This window comes from Protopterus annectens, chromosome 7.part0 (genome assembly GCF_019279795.1).
Source record: "Protopterus annectens isolate FY-2018-M chromosome 7.part0, PAN1.0, whole genome shotgun sequence".
Classification (NCBI taxonomy): domain Eukaryota; kingdom Metazoa; phylum Chordata; order Ceratodontiformes; family Protopteridae; genus Protopterus; species Protopterus annectens.
In genome coordinates, this window is record NC_056739.1 from 614,702,594 (window position 1) to 614,724,163 (window position 21,570).

Genomic DNA, 21,570 nt, shown 5'->3' on the forward strand with positions numbered 1-21,570 from the left:
ACAGTGTCTGCCTACCTACTTCCTACACTACTTTATACCTCTCCCATACTCAATCTACACTCCAACATCGCTAATAAAGCACACCAGTGCTATAATAAAATTATGACTTTCACATGCAACCTTCTCTATAGGGTCTCGTTATTCTGTAGCACTCCAAAACTCAGATGGTTAAACTACCACAAAAACTCATCAAATTATGGTACACAATCTAGTCTATAAACAAAAAATTATCCAAGTCTTAAAAAATATCTTTACATCATATATACCAAGAAGAACTCTGCAATTCACATAGAAATACTTCCTAAGCACCAACAAAGTTAACAGTTTAGTAGGTGAAGCCCTGTATAGCAACCAGTCTTCAGAATATGGAACTTGCTCCCTCTAAACCTAAGGTTCAATGATAACCTTTCCTCATTCAAAACACAACTGAAAGTCTACCAAAAGAAACTGTTGCAAAAAAGGGTAAAATCCCATGATTGTAGGAACTCCCTGGTCAGCCTCAGTAAGAAGCTGAGATCCCTCATAAAATCCTCCAAAGCTAGTTATGAAAACAAAATCGCCACTGATTCTAAAGACAACCACAAAGCATTCTATAGCTATGTCAAGAATCTCAATGGCAACACTCAGATCTGCTCTGAGTTACAGCACAATGGCATTAAATATACAGAACCAACTGATATTGCCAACATCCTGGCAGATAGGTTCATTGATAGCTTTACCCCTCTCTCACCCCCTAAAGGGCCCATCTCTATACCGGAAGAATGCAAAGTTCCTGTAATCACAACTGCACAGGTAAAAAAACACACTCTCCAAAGCCAAGAACACAGCATCCATGGGACCTGACAACATCCCAGGCTGCGTTCTATACGAACTACAGAATGAACTGTCACCTCACCTAAGTACCATGTTCAATTATAGCCTCACCTCAGGCTTTGTGCCCACTGAATGGTGCACAGCAATGGTTATCCCACTCCAGAAAGGGGTAGCCACCACAGACACCGTCTGTAGTTAGCAGGTACGACTGGTGCAAGGCAACCGCACATGTTCAAAAGTTAAACAAAAATACAGTCAGCACCTGAGGACTCCGTAGAAAACATATATATATATTTATTGCATCTTCCAATTCCACATACAGACTGGTTTCAGCAAAAAGCCTTCTTCAGTGTAACTTTTTAATTTCAAAGCTGCTTTTTATAGTATCAAGAACAGCAATTATGACATAATTTTCCTTATTGTTTCATTACAAAATCCAAATGCTAAGTCAAACAGAATACAAAAACTATAAGTGTGGCTGTATATGTATACATGTCAATTATAAATATCAGTATAATAAATAAACTAAACATTATAGTAGATTGTTTGTAAGCAGATTTACTTCATAACTTGTCATTGAGCCCCAGATGAAATAAAGCTCCCAGTTTAATAATCCATTTCCTTTCTTTACTAGTAAGTATGGAATGCCAACCTTGTTTAAATAATCTATTGCCCTTGACCCTATCTATAATAACAAACATAAAAATAGCTGTTTTGTGTGACTGACAATGTCTGTATAGTGCATTAGTTAGCTTTTTATTTCTAATTTCACTAAGATGTTCAGAAATACGACTTTTCAGTTGTCTGGAAGTTTGCCCCACATAAAAAGCAGAACAGTGACACATAACCAAATACACTACCCAGTCAGAACTACAATTGCCAAAAAAATGAATATCAAATAATTGACCAGTATTCTTACTGCTAAAAGCTGTAGTTTTAAACATGTATCTACAAAAACTGCAATGTCCACAGGGGTGAGAGCCCACCAACTTATCCCCATAATAGTAAGTTAAAAGCCACAATAAGGCTACTCCCTCCACATGGTAGCTAATTTCATGATGGTCCATTTGGCGGGTATTATGTATTCCCTTTCTTGTAGTTGCTTGTATGCAAGCACTACATATGTATCCCAGGTCCTTCCTTAAATAAAAACAATTTTTTAATTCTGTTCAGTTAAAAACGACAAATTGCCTACTTCAAGGTACTGGTTCAAACACTAATAACACTTTCCTCAGAGCACATTTCTTGTTATAGTAACTTGGCTCAATATTATTAGACAATGAAATACTCATTCATTGGAAGTCGCTTCCAGCTACCTTTCTTCCTTGAGTGCAAAACCTCCATTCACTGACAACTATATGCTCCACTTCAGACAGAAGTGCGCGTATCTGTCGTGCATGAAAGCGCTAACACAATAAATGTTCGTGGATTTGGTATTTTGTGACTTGTGGATTTCTCCTTTCCTTTGGTGTTTTTTAAGTTGTTTTGGTCGTAGTTTGTCTTGTATATATATTATTTCCTTATAGAATATTCTCATGAGCATAACATACTCAAAAGAAACAAAATCCAAAAGAATATGTAGGTTATTACAATCACTATTGTCCTAATAATCCCATACTATAACCTCTTTATGATGAAAAAGGACAAAAAGTCCCCTAAATTGTAAGCCGTTCTAGTCTCCTGACTATATGTTATGTAAAAAATGAAATAACATACCCCAGCATTGATATTACCCCATCTGTATCCCAAATGAACAAATATAACCACTAATCTACTTCACATTTCAATGGAGTGGTTATATATATGTTGTTACTTACGGCTTTTCCCAGTTAGGGGTCGCCACAGTGGAACTCCGGTCCGCTAATGATTGGCAGTTGATTTTTACGTACCTAGTTGCCAGCCCGGACGCACAACCTTCAAGGAAGGTACGCCCATTCACGCATGTCTCCATGCAGAAGACACTCTAACTGAGAGTCGAACCGGGCAGCGTCTTACTGTGAGGCGACAATGCTACCGCAGCACCACCACCGCGGAGAGCGGCGTGGTTATATATATAATATATTAAATCCTACACTTGCGAAATCAGATGTTAATAGGTCATAAATCATATATGTATAAACATCCTACAATAAATCATTCTACTTATATGAATACTCATATTGCAGTATTGTGACCAAAAAACACAAAACGTAGTAATGAATTGAAACATATATCATTGCCATTGTTCTAAATATGCTGGTAGCTTTCTATATGGGAAATGTTGCTACCAAAAATGTCATTAGAACACATAAACTTTTTAAGGTCAAGGCAATATTGGTTAACTAAAGCACTTTGTATAAAAAGAGTTTTTTTTGTCCCAATAAAGAATCCAAGAAGAAAAAATTTCATAAAAGTCCATTAAATCATTTATTTATTATTTATTTATTTATTTATTTATATTTATTGACCAGGAGTGTCCGACTGGACGTAGGTCCATTTTCAGAGGATGCCCGGGGAGAAAAGCTCCACAGTTAAACAGACAGTAGTTACATTGGATTACATAGCGATTAACAATTTACATAGCAATTACTTACAACATATTTACAGATGAAGAACATAGTACATCAGTAGACAACTAGAATCTTTATCTGTGAAGTACATAACAGACATTAACAAATGTTACAATAAGAAGTTCCTGCTGTATAATAAGTACTAGGCTTATGAGCATCTGAGCTTGCTATAATCAAGGTAGTTAGTGGAGTGGAAAGAAAGGTAGTGGTTGGATGGGGTGGGTGATATTAGAGTGGGAGTTGCAAGGGCATAGCCAGCATGTTTATCATACAACAGTATTCTTATTGTGACCAAAACCACATAATTAAATCCAAACACATTTGGCATGGAGAAAAATGTCTCTGTATTTCTCTAGTCTTTGTAAAAAACACTTCTTTATAACCTCGATGTTATAGCAATAAGCCCCCGTTTAAATAAAAGGAGCCTTAGGTACACATAAAGAAAAATGTCTCAATATTTTCGTGGCCTTGATGTAAATGCCTTCTTATAACCCTCGTATTGTACAGGAACTGACTCCTATGTCTTATTCAAATGACCATATAACTTCAGAGTTGTAACAACACAAAACACATTCTATAATATAAATCATAAAGAGACTATATTTGTGTAAAAAATATAATGTAGAGGGAATGTCTCAAAAATCACAACTTTGTAACCTTAATGACAGTTAGAAAATTTGACACTTAGAAAACAAATACATTTCCCCCTTGACAAATGTCTCGTACCAAACCAACTATCAAATTCATGTCCTTTCAAGAATATACAAACTCAAAAAAAGGTTGTCTTGATTTTGAGCCTCCTAAAACAATAACCAAGGTCTCAAACAAAATCAGTAACATGCCACATGTAATTCCCCCTTAGAAAAAGACATGTACCATACAAAATATTAAACAAATGTCCTCTTGAGACACAAAAAGTCCCTAAACATAGTCGTCTTGCTTGTATGTCTCATCAATGCTGAAGTGTACAAAGAATCAGTAAGTATATCCAATGCAAATGTTCTTATAAACAGAAAAAGTTCCAAACCACAAGAACACCATAGCTGAAAAACGACAAAATTTCAACAAAAAGGAGCTATTATAGCCATACAACTTCTCCACTCTCACGATTCCAATGTTATGTCCAAAATTCAGAGCTTAATTGACCTAAACTGAAGAAAACCTTTGATGTTTGACCATCTGAAAGCCACTTCGTATACTTATAAATACCTCGAGGGAAGAACCGTCATCTTCCTGACCAAGAGAGCCCAACACCAAAGTCCTAACATCAACAGCCAGCAAGAAAACGTAAACACACCCACCAATTGTAGCTAGCAGGTATGACTGGTGCAAGGCAATCGCACATGTTCAAAGGTTAAAGAAAAATACAGCCGGCACCTGAGGACTCCATAGAAAATATATATATATATATATATATATATATATATATATATATATATATATATATATATATATATATATATAGATATATGTATATTTATTGCATCTTCCAATTCCACATACAGACCGGTTTTGGCAAAAAGCCTTCTTCAGTGTAACTTTTTAATTTCAAAGCTGCTTTTTATAGTATCAAGAACAGCAATTATGACATCATTTCCCTGATAGTTCATTACAAAATCCAAATGCAAAATCAAGCACAATACAAAAACTATAAATGTGGCTGTATATGTAAATCATATACATGTCAATTATAAATATTAGTATAATAAATAAACAAAACATTATAGTAGCCAGCACAGACCCCGGGAACTACCACCCCATTAGCCTGACGAGCTTGGTCTGCAAGGTTATGGAACGTATCATGGAACTTATAAACAATGACATTGGTAATCTCCAAACTCTGGACCCTACCCAGTTCGGGTTTGTAAAAGGCAGATCATGTCCTGATAGACTTCTTTGAAGTGGTCACCAAAGCTGTAGATGAGGGTAAGGTGGTGCTCACAGCCTATCTAGACCTTGCCAAGGCTTTCAACACCATCCCCCACTCTGGAATTATAGATAAACTCACTAAACTAGGTATAAATCCCTATGTCACAAGATGAGTTGCCAACTGGCTCACTGACAGAGCCCACACTGTGAAAGTAGCAGGCACTAAATCCATCTTTAGACCAGTGGAGTACCACAGGGTTCAGTCCTGGGTCCTCTCCTGTTTGGTATCTACTTCTCTGAAGTACAGGCTAACACAGAAGGTCTTTGGCTAACAAAGTTCGCTGATGACTGCAAACAAGAAGCCATAATCAAAACTCCTAACGATGTGGACATCCTACAAAAGGGCCTCACTGACACAGATGCCTGGTGTCAAAGCCATGGCCTCAAGCTCAATGCCAAAAAGTGCATTGTCATCCCTTTTGGTAAAAACTCTGTACCCATGAACTACCAAATAGGGGGTAGTCTACTTAACACCAAAAGTGAGATAAGAGACCTTGGGACACAGGTGGACAGTAGTCGCTCCTTTGATAATCACATTGCAGCAGTAGTCAGGAAATCCTTCTACGTGGCACACCTCATCACAAAAGGTTTCTCATCCAGGAAAAAAGAGGTCATTGTTCCCCTCTACTCATTGCTCATTAGACCCATTATAGAGTACAATGCCCCTTTTGGTATGTACCTCACAAGACATCTACAACAACTGGAAAGGCCGCAGAAATACCTCACAAAGAGGATTACTGGCCTCAAACAGATGCCCTATGCAGACCGTCTCAAAAAACTCCAGCTTTACTCCATCGCATATCGCCCACTCAGAGGCGATCTCTGCCTAACATACAAAGCTATGTCAAACCCAGAGCTGTTGGACATGCTCCACTTAAAGAAATCCCAATCCCTATGAGCTACACACTCTAGGGACCTAAACTTTGTCACCACAATAAACAGAACATGCTGGAGGGATAGATTCCTGTCTCAGAGACTTCCCATACTCTGGAACAAACTACCTATCTATATCAAACAAAGCTCTTCATTAGCACTCTTCAAGTAAAATCTTGATGACACCCATGCAGATGGACAATACAGTTACGACTACTGAATCCTACACAATTGCACTTTATAAGCACTTACATGAGTGCATGGATCGTGCTATCCCAAACAGAACCAAGACGATATCCTCCAAAAAAAGGAAGCCAATCTGGTGGTCCCCTGCCATAAACAAACTGTACAACAGAAGGAAGAAACTGTTGCAAAAGAGAGTAAAATCCCATGAGTGGAGGAGCTCTCTGGTCAGCCTCAGTAAGAAGCTGTTATCCCTGATAAAATCCTCCAAAGCTAGTTACGAAAACCAAATCGCCACTGATTCTAAAGACAACCACAAAGCATTCTATAGCTATGTCAAGAATCTCACTGGAAACACTCAGATCTGCTCTGAGTTACAGTACCATGGCACTAAATATACAGACCCAACTGATATTGCCAACATCCTGGCAGATATGTTCAATGCTAACATTACCCCCCTCTCACCTTCTAAACAGCCCATCTGTATACCGGAAGAATGTAAAGTTCCTGTAATCACGTCTGCACAGGTAAAAACCACACTCTCCAAAGCCAAGAACACAGCATCCATGGGACCAGACAACATCCCAGGCTGCATTCTACATGAACTACAGAACGAACCAGCACCCCACCTAAGTACCATGTTCAATCATAGCCTCACCTCAGGCTTTGTGCCTGCTGAATGGAGAGTGTGTGTGTGTGTGTGTGTGTGTGTGTGTGTGTGTGTGTGTGTGTATCCAATCGAAATATCTGAAATCATTGTAGAAGGAAAGAAAATAGTATGCACATTGACAGGTTTGAACAGTACTTATGGTAACTAGTGAGAGATGGCTGAGTAAAAGGGCACTAGAATGGCTGAGGGGCCTGGCAGCAGGGGGACCTGATCTGTTCCCCTGCCTAGAGCACCATTTGACCATGATCCGGCTCTTCATCAGCAGCTCAGTATTTTTCCTATCTGACTTCATCTTCCATCTTGGTGATAGGTAAGCCTATTGAGATAATCGAAAGATACTCTTTAATTTCTCCAAGTCTTTTGGGTTTCTAATACCACAACGGGAATGGACCCCATTCCTAAGTCAAAGTATGATTAAAGTTCATGAAATTAGTATTGCTTCAATCTTTGATGTCAGCCAGTAGTGCTCTTCGTAGCACCCGCAATGTACCCAGTAATGACTCCTTCTGTAGTTCATATGGAATTATGTGTATTGGTAACATATCCAAATATGATTGTAAATTATTTTTTATAAGACCCATAGCTCCTTGCATTGGAACTGCCTGGCTGTCTTTCTTCCACATTGCTCTTGTTTCTGCCTGCAGATCCTGATATTTTATGACTTTGTGTCTCTCTGTACACATGACTGCAGTCACTAGGTGTGGCAATTTCAATGATCAATGCTACTTTTATCTTCTTTTCTTGGACCACTATATCCAGTTTTCTAGCATCTATCTTTTGGACTGTTGGTAATGGGTGATCCCAAGTGATATAAAACTCATCTTTTTCTATGATGCTTTGTGGCTCATGTTTCCAGTATTTTTCAGCCACTTCAATACCATGTTTGCACAATCCCCACTGCAACAGTCTCGCCACATTATTATGCCTTTCAGTATACAGTCCTTCTGCCATTAGTGTGTCACAGCCAGCAACAAGGTGAGTGACTGTTTCCAATTCGGTTTTACAAAACCTACATTTGTCTGTTTCTCCCACAAGTTCAATCGACTTTGTAAACTAGCAGGTACGTAGCCCACTATCTTGCTCTGCCAATATTAACTTTTCATTTCTTGGTTTGAATTCGCTCTCCTTAACCATTCCTGCATTCGTTCCTGATCAACATGAGGTTCTTCCAGAAGTTTTCTATACTTGCAGGTATATTTATGTTTTTTCCACATTTCTTGCCTTCTCATCTGGTACTTCACCTTATATTCTTTCTTTTGTTGGCACATTCAGTTGCTACCTGATTTTTATCTACTTCTGGTTTGATTTCCATTCCTGTTTGACGTTGATATGCTTCTTCGAAATTAAGCAGAGAAGTCATCTTAGATTTATTCTCCTCATGTTTCAAAACTTTCAATATGTTTGGATCTTGTGAGGTCAGTAGATATGTGTCGAGTCCCACGATTGGAGATCTATACATGTAATCAATTTCAAGGAGGCCCATCTCTCCTTCAGAATGGGGAATATATAATCTTGGTATACACTGATTTTTTAAATCATTTGGTGAGCATGAAGCATCCTTCTTGCTTTAATATCTAATTTATCCAACACTTTTTGGGGCCAGTCAATCACTCCAAAACTATAAGTTAGGACAGGAAGAGCAAACTGATTTATAACTTGGATCTTGTTCCTAGATGTCAATGCTGTTCTCAGGATTAATTTAAGTCTTCTAAAGTATTCCTTACTGAGTTTTATTCGCATTTGTTCATGTTTTATTGCTGATCCTTCATCAGTTCCCAAGTATTTATACACTCCCTTTTGCTCAAGTTTTTTTATATCACATTCTTGTCTCAAACTGATGTTTTCCTGGTGCTGCCGTTTTCTCTGCTTTAAAGGTTGCTTTTGCAGATTTATCAAGACCACCAAATGACATTCTAATATCATCTGAAAAAGTTTTGATAACCTACAGCTGTGCTTTCAGTTCCTCATCTGATGAGCTATACAGTTTTAAATCATTGACAAAGAGAAGATGAGAAGTCATTAGACTTTGTTGTTTTCTATGAGCCAAACCATGGCCTAAGCTGTTACGTAAACAGCTTAATGGATTAATGGCAAGGCAGAATAGCAACAGCGACAGAGTCACCTTGAAATATCCCCCTTTGAATTTTTATCCCTGGGATAATAATCTGTCCTTTGTCATGGCTTAATTGCAAAGTGGTTTGCCATTGTTTTATGATTACTGTAATGTAGTTAATCAGAGCAGGGTGTATGCTATACATTTTTAAGCACTCTTATCCATGAATGTGGGATACTATCAAATGCTTTTTTGTAGTCAATCCATGCCATACTTAAATTCTTCCCCTTTTTACAGTTCTCCACTATAGCATTATTTAACACCAAATGATTCTTTGTTCCGTATGACTTTCTTTTATTGCCCTTTTGTTCTACTGCGTTTTCACTTAAATGACTATAAACTCTGTCAGCTCCTGTGTAAATAAACTGTATATAATAAAAATCATTTGGAAGCAATTCTGTCCAACAATAACTGTTCCTATATTCACTGAGTCGAATTGTACTGGAATTAATTATATTACCTTTAAATATACTTTTTACCATTCACTCTTGCAATAAAACTAGCATTCTTTAGGAACTGGTTTTACCTTTATATTCTGCTTTTACCCTACTATATTCTTATGTTGCTCAACAGATAATACAATTTCACAATGTTAAATATGAATGACTACCACAAATGTATGCACTTGTTGTATGACTCTGTCTTATGTATTATTTTATCTTTCTTGTTGTTAAGACTCTATTTGATGTACTATTGTAACTTTGGAACTTTTCTTCCTTGACCACTGTTGAAAAACATTTCCATTTCAAGTCAGACTTTCCTGGTAAGCAAATGTAAATAAACAAGCAAACAAACAACTTTAGAATGTATTAAGTTGGCTCTACTCAATGCCAGGAGTCTTAATAATAATAAATACCTGAACCTAAACACACTCGTATATGTACAGCTAAACAGATATGGCTTCAAACCAGTAAAGGCACTCTATCTGGTCCTTGATTTAGTGCCTATCATGTTGTCAGACTATTGGCAGTACTGGGGGAGTATCATATATCTCAAGGATACCATTATGTCTTACTGATCCCTCAACACCCCGTTTTTAAACTTGTAAGCAAAATAAATTTCCTTTACCAGCTAGCTAGCTATAGACCACCTTATATGGACTTCTTCTGTCCATGTCATCCATTTTAATACCTTGGACACATTTTCAATTAATACCAGCACATTTGTAATAGGATACAGCAAATATCTATCAGCAATCTGGCTGAACTACACTGCCACTGATCAGCATAACCAATGCTTCTGTTACATTATTATCTGTAATTTCCTTGTACAAATAGTTGAGCATCATACTCAAACCCAAAATACCCTCAATCTTGTCCTCACAAAAATGACCACCTTCCTGTATACTTTTCTATGTATCACTTTACCTCTTTAAATCAAAACAATAATATATGACCTTTTCTTTTACACTCATGGTAGCTGTCCTGAAAATACCACTGTGTTTAAGAACTTCTTAAAAACAAACCTTCTGAAGTTATATAATGACCTAAATAAATTCCACTGTAATTATCCTCCAATTAATCCCATTGCTAGAGCTGTTGCCTATGCCCTTGACTTCTACTCCCACTAATATTGTTATAGTGACAAGGCAGTACCTATCCATACTGACTACAATTACAAATTTAGAAACATCCCCTATTGTGGAATAAGCATATAATTAAATTTTACAATAAGATAGAAATTACTTAATGATTGTAAGAGGTCATATTTTATATTCCTTAAGAGCTATATTAAGCAATTTAGTCAGTGGTGGCTGGTGAATTCAAATTAAAGGGGGGCTGCAGGAGACAACTGAATGGGTGGGGCCAATATGAAAGGGTGTGGCCAACTAGAAAGGGGTGGAGCCATGTTCAAAACTACAACAACTGGAACTGTAATTATATATGCTGCCCTGGGTGCCAAACCATCATTACGAGAGTCCAATCAAGACAAAATGAAGTGTAGAAGAAAAAAATATTTCAATGCATTGGCTACATGACAACTTACTTAATATCTAGATGGAAAGACAAAGGTTGTGAGGCATGAAAAAATAAATTACTTTTTAAATACATTACTGGAATGCCAGTCAAAATCAAGTATATAAAAAAAAAAACAAGCAGCACTCAGCTTAAACCACTTCTCATTGCACTGCAGTCCTATTATGCTATAATTTATATTCAGCTTTATAAAATTACCAAGTAACATGCTGAAAGTAGCAATCTCTGTGATAGCCCTACTTGTAAAAATGTTTCTTATCCAAAAAAGACCTGCTGCCTGACAACAACTATCTACTTGTTTCATGGGGAAGACATGATCAAAGTAAAAAAATGAACAGCAAACAAGAAACAAGCTCAAGATAAATTGCGTAAAGGATTACTGCACAAGTTATGGACCACACATAATAGATTGGCATTCTGTTTAGTTTACGGGTAAAGCCTGCAAATATAACTGCAAGTCTCCAACAAATGTAATAAGCTTCTGAAAATACTGTAATCCTGTCCTTTATTACAAATACTGTCATATGCATTTCAATTATACGTTATCTAGTTATGTAAATATTCTCTTCATGGCAACAGCAAAAAGGCTTTCAATGTTGGTAATTCTTTAACAGTATGCTTATTAAAGCTTACTTGCATCTTACAACCTCCAACAAGCTTACCTGATGTTCATTAAAGCATTGCTACTTACACACAGAGCAACAGGGCACTGCGACATGCATTTTCTGAATAATAAGACGCATAAATCAACAGTATAAAAATATGACAGAAAACCAGAACATTCTGCAAAATCAAGGACAGATGAAAAGCCACGGTCGTACTTGTGGTCTACCTTGAATGGGGGAATACTCTGCACACTTACACTGCATAACTGCTCCTTGCCTTGCTTGGACACATCCAGACCCACTACAATGGGGAGTGGGGTGCAATAAGTATGTCATAATTTGAAATGTCTCTGGCTGACGGTGATGGCTGTGACACTCATACCTCTCAACCTCAGAGCAAGAAATCTGGACAAAGCCATACATAGAAGTGGGACACAGGCCAAAAATAAGGACAGTTTTTAAATATTGCTCTTATAAACGTAGAAAGATAATAGAATAGTTGGTGGTCTTGCATTAGTATGAATTTTCTGAAGGGTATGAAATCTAAAACTCAAATGTCTGCCATTATTTTCTAACTTCAATCTTTAATAATTTGCCACTAGTTTGCCAGAAAACCACAATTTTATGAAAAACAGACCAAAAATGTGATGCAAAAATATAAAATTGCCGCACAATACAGCTGGGAACCTGTCAAAGAAGGGACACCTTTTTAATATTAGTACTGTTAACTTGAGCAGCTGACAAAATAAGAGCATCTACATGCATTTCTGTAATAAAAGTAATCTATAACTGTTCATTACAGTTATTTATAATTGTAAACCCTCCATGTTTTCTTCCAAAATTGCCATTTTGCGGAGGGATTATTAGGGGGAGAGCAACATTTTGAGCCAAAATTAGGGATAGTTGAGAGGTTTGGATATTCCTAATTCTATAAAGTGATTTGCACATACCTCTCAACCTCTTAACGCAGGAAATCTGGACAAGGCCAAATATATTGGGGAACATACAAACAGTACTAAAAATTGCTCTTGTATAAACTTGGGAATATACAAACAGTACTAGAAATTGCTGTTATATAAACTTAAGCCAGTTGATAGAATAACAGGCCTTGCTTTAGCATGCATTTTTCTGAAGATTATGATGTCTGAAACTCAATGTCTGTCATTATTTAGTGACTTCATTCCCAAATGATTTGCCAGAAAACCACAAATTTTATGAGGAACAAACCAAAAATAAGAAGCAAAAATCTATTCATTCTGCAAGAATTTAGATAGTTGAGAGGTATAGTTCAGCCGGGGTTGTCTTTGAGTTTGCCACCCTTCCCCCTCACAAAATCATGGTTGAATGGAGCCTCCCCCCTGCAGCCATTCCAATGGCCCATTCCTTGGTTATTTCGCCCCATTTACCATAAACACTGTAATGTGCATACTGCTTTACTTCTGCAATGATTTGGATTTCATTTGAAAGTTTTATTTTGCATTTTACAGCACAAACATTAATAGACATCTCCTAAACAAAGCAATGCAGCCTCACAATGAAATAGACTTAGCATTTAAACTTCTCTGTCCTTGAAACTCACATTTATTGAAACAGCATTGAAACCCACATTCAAAGAAAATACATTTTGCCAGTGGCAGATAAAGATTAACTTTGGGCTTTTTTAAATCATACGCCCCTTGAACATGAAACATACACATGCTCTTTGATACACCTTCCTGATTGTATTAAATTAGATTCCTTGTACAATACAGTAAGTTGTTAGAGGGCATTTTAAATTTATTCAAATAGAAAGCTCAGAGACACTCCAAGGCTGTTGATGTAAATAAAGTTCTCAGATAAAAACAATTCCAAGTAGTAAACTCCAACAAATCCAATGGACAAAGTTTGAAATAAAGACAGATTTATTGTGCAGAGTTAGGTTAGCGCTTTCACCCTGTTGGGTTTCCTCAGACCTTTAATACATACAAAAAAGGGGACACAAAGAATATATAGCCACCTAGATATGACATAACTTCCTATTTAAAAACTAAACAGACAAAAATCTTCTCATAAACATGCCCTAAAAATAGAAATAAAAACATACATAAATGCATTCATGAATACAAAAAATGTAAACATAAGTAAAAATGCATACTTGAATTCAGTTTACAAAAATAACGCAGTTTTTGAAAAATATTTCAATTTATAAAAAATATATTTAAATATGTTCAAGTTTTATATAATTTAAAATGTATAAAAGAACTTATCTAAGTTCAACATAAAATCTCATCAGGAAGGGACATTAGTTATAACAATATATATTGTGTCATCTGACAGTCAATCTTCTATTTTTCAAAGCTGGCTTAATGGAGACTTTATCATTAAGACCTGGGTTCTGGTCTGCCTGATGACCCAGTCAACTTCTATTCTCTCTGTGTAATTTCTAATGTCTCCACCTCTGGTACTGGGGGTGTGTTCACTTGTAGGACCTGGAATTTGAAACTATGCTGGTCATTAGTGTGTGTAACATGCTTCGATAGTGCATTGTTAGGAGATTGTATACGTATATTGTACAGGTGTCCCCTAATCCTGTCCCTTAGGCATCTATCAGTTTTTCCTACATAAAATGCAGTGCAGGCTATGCACTTAGCTAGGTAAACCACATGTGTATTAGAAGTAGCAGTTACTCTGAAATCAAACCATTGTAGGGTGATGGGATGTGTAAAATGAGATTCGACACAAACAAATTCACAAAAGTTACATTTGTTACATGTTTGCGTACCTATAGATGACTAAAGCTCATTCAAACCACTAAGACCTCTAGGATAGCATAATAGTCTCTGTAAATTCATCTTATTCCTGTAGACAAAATGAGGTTCAGTACCTAAAAGTCCCTTTAACTCAGGATCCACCATTAAGACTCCCCGATTCCTATGGAAGACATTTTTAACTGGGCCAATGTCCTGTGTGTAGTTAAGGGATACTCTGACTGTAGATTTCCAAGTGTTTGGATGCTCTGTTGTACCAAGACAGGTGGGATCACTCCTGTCTGAAAAATAAGGCTGTGCAACATTGTCTCTCAACAACTGGGCCCTCTCAATACCTGCATTAATCTCTATCAGACCTGTCTGCTAACCTTTCACATAGATGGGATAGTTCTCTCTCAAACCCTGTCTGTGTTGGGTTCAAACGTGATGCACGTATGGCCTGCCCTTGCACCATGTTGTTAAAAATATAACTGGGATGCATACTCCCCCTGTAAAGAAGGGAATTCTTATAGCAAGGCTTCCTATAAACTCCAGTGTTAAGTAGCCCATTCGGTAACTTCTCTATATATAGATCTAAAAAGGATATCCACTGGTCAGATTTCTCCATCGTAAAATTCAAATAATGTGTCAGTGAGTTAATTTCATCATAGAAACCTTGCAATTCAATGTCCGAACCTGTCCACAAAAGAAGCAGATTATCCACAAAATGTCTATAAAAGACCACGTGCTCAGTGAAACTATCCAAGGCAAATAACTTTTCTTTCTCCCATTCTGCCATGACCAGGTTGGCGTAGCTGTTGGCACAAGAAGTGCCCATGGCTACACCATACTTCTGGAGGTATATTACATCATTGAACATAAAGATATTATTTTCTAATACAACCTCAAGTAAAGCACAAATCATATCAATTTGTGAAAGGGTATAATTACTATTTCCTCTTAAACATCTGTGTATACTTTCTACTCCATCTTGATTGGGTATATGTAAACAGTGACTGGACGTCTAATGTCACAAGGATTAAATTCAAACCTGATGGTAGTGTGGTCAGTCTACTGTATAAATCCAGTAAGAACTGTTTGGTATCTCTCAAAATATGTGACAATTGGTCCACTACTGGTCTTAGCTGCTTCTCTATATACAAGGACAGTGGCTCAGTGACCCATCCCCTCCCTACTACAGTAGGTCTCATGGGGAGATTAAGAGAATCTTTATGGACCTTGGGTAGTCCTTGGATAACAGGGACCAATGGATGTGCTACAGTAAAGAATATATATATAGATCATATTCTATCATTCTGCTCATAAGTAAATCCTCTAGCTTATGAAATATCCTCCTAATGTGTGTCTCCACTTCGTCCATGTGTATAGTGGAATAGTACCTTCCATCACTTAACATCTGTGACATGGTTAAAGCTAAACTGGGTTGGGTCAAGTGTTTGGAGGTTCTCAATGTCTTTGTTAATGAGTTCCATGATGATGCGCTCCAAAGCCTTGCAGACCAGGCTAGTCAGGCTTATGGGGCAATAGTTACCAGGGTCAGTTGTGGCCCCTCCTTTGTGGAGAGGAATAACTGTTGCTATGCTTCATTATATGGGCATGTAGCCTGTGGAGAGGCTGAGGTTGAACAGTATGTTTAGGTGAGGGGGTTAGTTCGTTCTGTAGTTCGTGCAAGATGCAGCCTGGGACACCATCTGGTTCTACTGACACTGTGTTTTTGGCTTTTGAAAGGGCTGTTTTCACCTGTGCGTCTGTGATTTTTGGGACACTACACTTTTCCAGTATTGTTGTTGGCCCTTTTGGAGGTGAAAGGGGGTGAAGTTTGCACTGAATCTATCTGCCAGGATGTTGGCAATATCAGTAGGATCAGTATATTTTGTGCTATTTTGCACTAGTTCAGTGCATATCTGTAAGTTGCCACTTAGATTCTTAACATAGCTAAAGAAGGCTTTGTGGTTATCTTTTGAATCCTTGGCTATTTTTCTTTCGAAGTTAGCCTTGAATGATTTCATGAGGGACCTCAGTTTCTTACTGATACTGATCAGAGATGTCTTTCCTTCATGGGATTTGCTTTTTTTCTGGACTAGTTTCCTCCTTCTATTGTATAGCCTGTTTATTGCAGGGGTCCACCAAACTGGTTTCCTTCACTTAGAGGAGTGAGTCTTCATTTTGTTAGGGATGGCATGATCCATGCATCCTTGTAGGTGCTCATAGAGTGCATTTGTAAAGGTTTCTGCATCTTGGGCAGCGTTATCCTTTAGTGTGTGGGCTGTGAAACTTACCACCTCTGTCTTAAGTAAGGTGAAGTTTGCTTTAGAAAAGTTTTCTACTGTGGTTTCCTTAGTTGGGGGTGGTGGGGTGTGGACAACCAGAGTGATAAGTTTATGGTCTGATCCATCCAGTGATGGGTAGACCTCCAGTGTGGAACACCTGTCGCCCATGTTGGTGATGATCAGGTCCAATATGTTTTCACCTCTGGCAGGGGAGTTTACCAGCTGATCCAGGGCATTTGAGTTAATGAATTCCAGGAAGTGCTGGGCCTGGGAATTAGTACTCGAGTAGTTTTCCCAGTGAATGGTAGGTTAATTGAAATCACCCAATATCAGGGTGTTTAGTAGGACCTTCATGTTTTCCAGTGTCTCCAGAAAGGTGGAGTGGTGGTCCTGGGTCTTGGAGGGTGATCTGTAGCAGGCCACAATTTGCATTGCAGATTTTCCCGATGTTAGTTGCACATGGATGATCTCAGAGGTATCATGCTGCACCACTAACCTGGAAGTGTAGATATCCTTGATGAATATGGATACACCCCCTCCTTTCGTGTTTTGGTCCGTGTTCTGTGGCCAAAATGTGTGGTATGAGTTGTAGCCCAGTAGTGGTGGGGTGCTCTCTGGAGCCTTGAACCAGGTTTCAGTAACTGCATAGATGTCGATGTTCTCCATACTGAGGAGTGCTTTGAGCACGTGCATTTTGAGATTTAAACTCGTGGCGTTGAGTACCATAACCCTCAGTTTTTTGTTAATTGTGCTGTTTATGGAGGTGGGTTTTACTTTTTAGCCTTGCCTAAAAAGGCACTATGGGGGTAGCAAGAGCCTTGGCCAGTATTCGAAAGCCTAGGGGTGACAGGTGCAAGCCATCTCTTGTGAAGCAATGCGGCTTGTCGAGCATGTCGTCCCAGGCTGATAGACACTGGATCCCCTTTGAATGACACCAGACACTTAGCCAATTGTTGAAATTGATCATTTTTTTCTTTATACTGAGGTATCTTTCTTGGTGAGGGCAGGATACTACTCAGGGTCAGGGTTATACCAGCCTGGGCTACATGATCAGATAGCTCTTCCATGTCTCGTTTCATGTAGTCCAGAGAGGTACATCTGAGGTCATTCACACCAACATGAACAATGACAGAGTCATATTTGTACTTGTTCTGGAGTGACCTGAGTGCTTGTGTTATGTGGTGGATTCTGGCTCCTGACAGGCAGCTAACAGTAACCTTCTGCTTGTCCAGCCTAGTGAGTGGGACGTCAATGTGCCTGACTATAGAGTCACCTATTACTAGTGTGTTAGGTATGTTATTTTGCCTTAAGGGCTGTTATTGTGCTGCACACTGATTTTGTGTTTTATGTGTTGTCTGGTTTGTGACGGGAAGTGCAGATTGTTTGGGTTTCTGCTTTGGAGGTGTCTGATGCTTTTGCAGGTTTTTATTTAGAGCCTCCGAGTATGATTTTGTGTATTTATGTGTATTTTTTGCCAGTGCTGTATTAGTAGGTCTGTGTGCAGCTGGAGTTGTGGTGCAAGTGTTAACCTTCTCCACTTGACTGTCTGTTCCAGTCTTGGGTGGAGACAACTTAGCTTCCAGTTTGGCAGTATAATTGCATCTCTCGCATATGTTAGTGTTTTGCTGTAGGAGGAGAGGGTTGTCTGTGTACATGAGGCAGTTGTAACATTGCCTCAGGATACCCAGATTCACCAACTGGACTGGAGAGTGCACCTGAAGTTGCCCCTTGGTCGTGCCTGAATAGTAGGGTGAGCTGCTTAGTCTCTTGGTTGATGAGCGGTGAATAAAGAGCCTTGCCCTGCTGGGCAATCAGTGTCAGGGTATATTAGTGCTTGCTATTAGGTCTGAGCAAGTGCTGGGCTGTAAGATGCTTTTTGAGTGCTTAGGTTGGGAGTTAGACTAGCTTCAAGAGAAAAACTGAAGAGGAGACTTAGTGGAGACAGGAATAATTTAACTGTAGCTAACTGGCACTGCCCAGAGTGCAAAACCGTGCAAATGCAGTTTTTATAGTAGGGAAAAGAAAGAGATAGAAATTAGCCCAAAATAGCGAATAAACTACTAACTTCTGGGCTGGAACCACTCCTCCAGGGACAGATAGTTTGCTCAAAGCTCCCCTCTCTCACAGGTGAACAGAGAAACTTCCTTCTATCCAAGTAAGGTATGGGCAACTCAGAAACTAGTATCACAGCCCTGAATTCAGCACTAGCCTGAAAACTGGACTATACTAGCTTAGAAAGGCGGGGAACAAGGAATTTTTTTTGTTTTTTTGAAAAGATAAGGCAAAAACAGTAAAAAAATACACTTAAAACAGCTTTAAACAACTAGAAATGATCAAAAAAGGCTATCGCACTTTAGTGTGTAGCCTACATCAGTTAAACAAATTATTTAAACAAAAAACAACTTTTTTAAAAGTGCAGGCATTCAAATAAGTACAATATGTGAAAAAAAACAAGCTTTTAAATCACAATAAACGCTGGAAAATCTGCGTTTAGGCAGAAGTACAGCAAGAAAGTACAGAAAACTGATACTTAATCACTCCAAAGTCTCTCTCCTAAGCTAGAAGGCTTGTATCAGTTTAAGGCTTTCTAGTGCTACCCAGCAGGTTAGTTACAGGAAAGATGGGAAACAAGTGCAGATGTGGTCTTTTAAACCAGAAAGTTGAAAGAGACGGACAAACTGTCCAAATGGTCAATAAACTACAATTTCTGTGCCAAGAACCTCTCCTCTCATGATAGGCAGGCTACTTAGTGCTTACCACTCCCCCTGATAAGCTAGAAGGCTTTCCTCAAACGCAGAAAGGCTTGCGGGGCTCAGAAGCTTACCAACAGTCCTGGATACAGCAACTCTGTATCTAGGCTAGTTACAGGAAAGGTGGGAAACAAGCGCAAGTGAGGCTTTTAAACCAGAACATTGAAAGAGATGGAATAAAACTGCCCAAATGGCCAATAGTTACAATTTCTGGGCCAGGAACCACTCCTCTTGTGGTAGATAGGCTACCTAATGCTTACCACTCCCACTGATAAACTAGAAGGCTTCCCCTCCAACACAGAAAGGCTTGGGGGGCTCAGAAGCTTACAAAGAGTCCTGGAATACAACAAATCTGTACCTGGACTAGAATAGTTACAGGAAAGGTGGGGAACAAGTACAAATGTAGGCTTTTAAGCCAGCAAGTTGAAAGAGATGGAAAACTGCCCAAACGGCCAAATAAACTACAATTTCTTGGCCGAAACTCACTCTTCCCATGGAGGATAGGTTACCTAGTGCTTACCACTCCCACTGATAAGTTAGAAGGCTTTCCTCCAACACAGAAAGGCTTGGGGGCTCAGAAGCTTACTAACAATCCTGGATGCAGCAACTCTGTAACCGGACTAGGCTAGTTATAGGAAAGGTGGGAAACAGGCACAAGTGCGGCTTTCAAGCCAGAAATTTGAAAGAGATGGAAAAAAACTGCTCAATCAGCCAATAGCTACAATTTCTGGGCCGGGGACCACTCCTCTTGTGGTAGATAGGCTACCTGATGCTTACCACACCCATTGATAAGCTAGCAGGCTTCCCTCCAACATGGAAAGGCTTGGGGGGCTCAGAAGCTTACAAAGCGTCCTGGATACAGCAAATCTGTACCTGGACTAAACTAGTAACAGGAAAGGCAGGAAACAAGTGCAAACACAGGCTTTTAAATCAGATGGTTGAAAGAGATGGGAAAGTTTCCCAAACGGCCAATAAACTATAATTTCTGGGCCAGAAACCACTCCTCCTGTGGTAGATAGGATACCTAGTGCTTACCACTCCCACTGATAAGCTAGAAGGCTTCTCTCCAACACAGAAGTTCTCTCCTAAATAAGACATGTGGCATCAAGCATAATTTTAGGGGATGATTTCCTCTTTTTTAGCAATCATTAGCCTTTTGGCATCCAAACAAATTATGATACAGATGGATGTGAGACTTGGGCACATTGTGACCACCATCTACAGAAAAATTCCAGCATTACATAAACATCATAGTAAACAGAGGTATACAATCAATAAAAAAATATACAACATTTAAAAATAGGTTCATAGGAGGTTAAGAGACTAGTGGCCCTATAGCCTTTACAACCCTAGCCATGTTAATCCCAAGTATTCCCATTAATTCTTTTTTGGGTATTTTGTACATTGTCAAAGTATGATTAAAGTTTGAGAAATTAATATTGTGTCAATCTTTGATATTAGATAAAAGTGCTCTTTTAGGGATATTAGTCTAGTAACCTCCTATGAACACAATATCATTAATTAAACATATCTTTAATTAATAGCATCATATAAAGCGTTATGAGACATATTTGGAAATGAACTTGATAGGAGAGAAAAGGAGGAAACTGGAGGATTAATATTAACAGGTGAGACATAATTTTTTTAGAGTTGGAAGAAGGAAGAAGAGGGAGAGGAAGAGGACAAGGAGATGCACACACACATACACACACACACACAAAGACACACACACACATGCACACCACACACATGCACCCACGCACCCACGCACACGTGCACACACACACACACACACACACACACACACACACACACACACACACACACACACACACACACACACACACACACACACACACACACACACACAGACAGACACACACACACACACACAGCACACACACACACACACACACACACACACACACACACACACAGACATACACAAACACACACACACACACACACACACACACACACACACACACACACACACACACACACACACACACACACACACACACACACACACACACACACACACACACACACACACACACACACACACACACACACACACACACACACACAC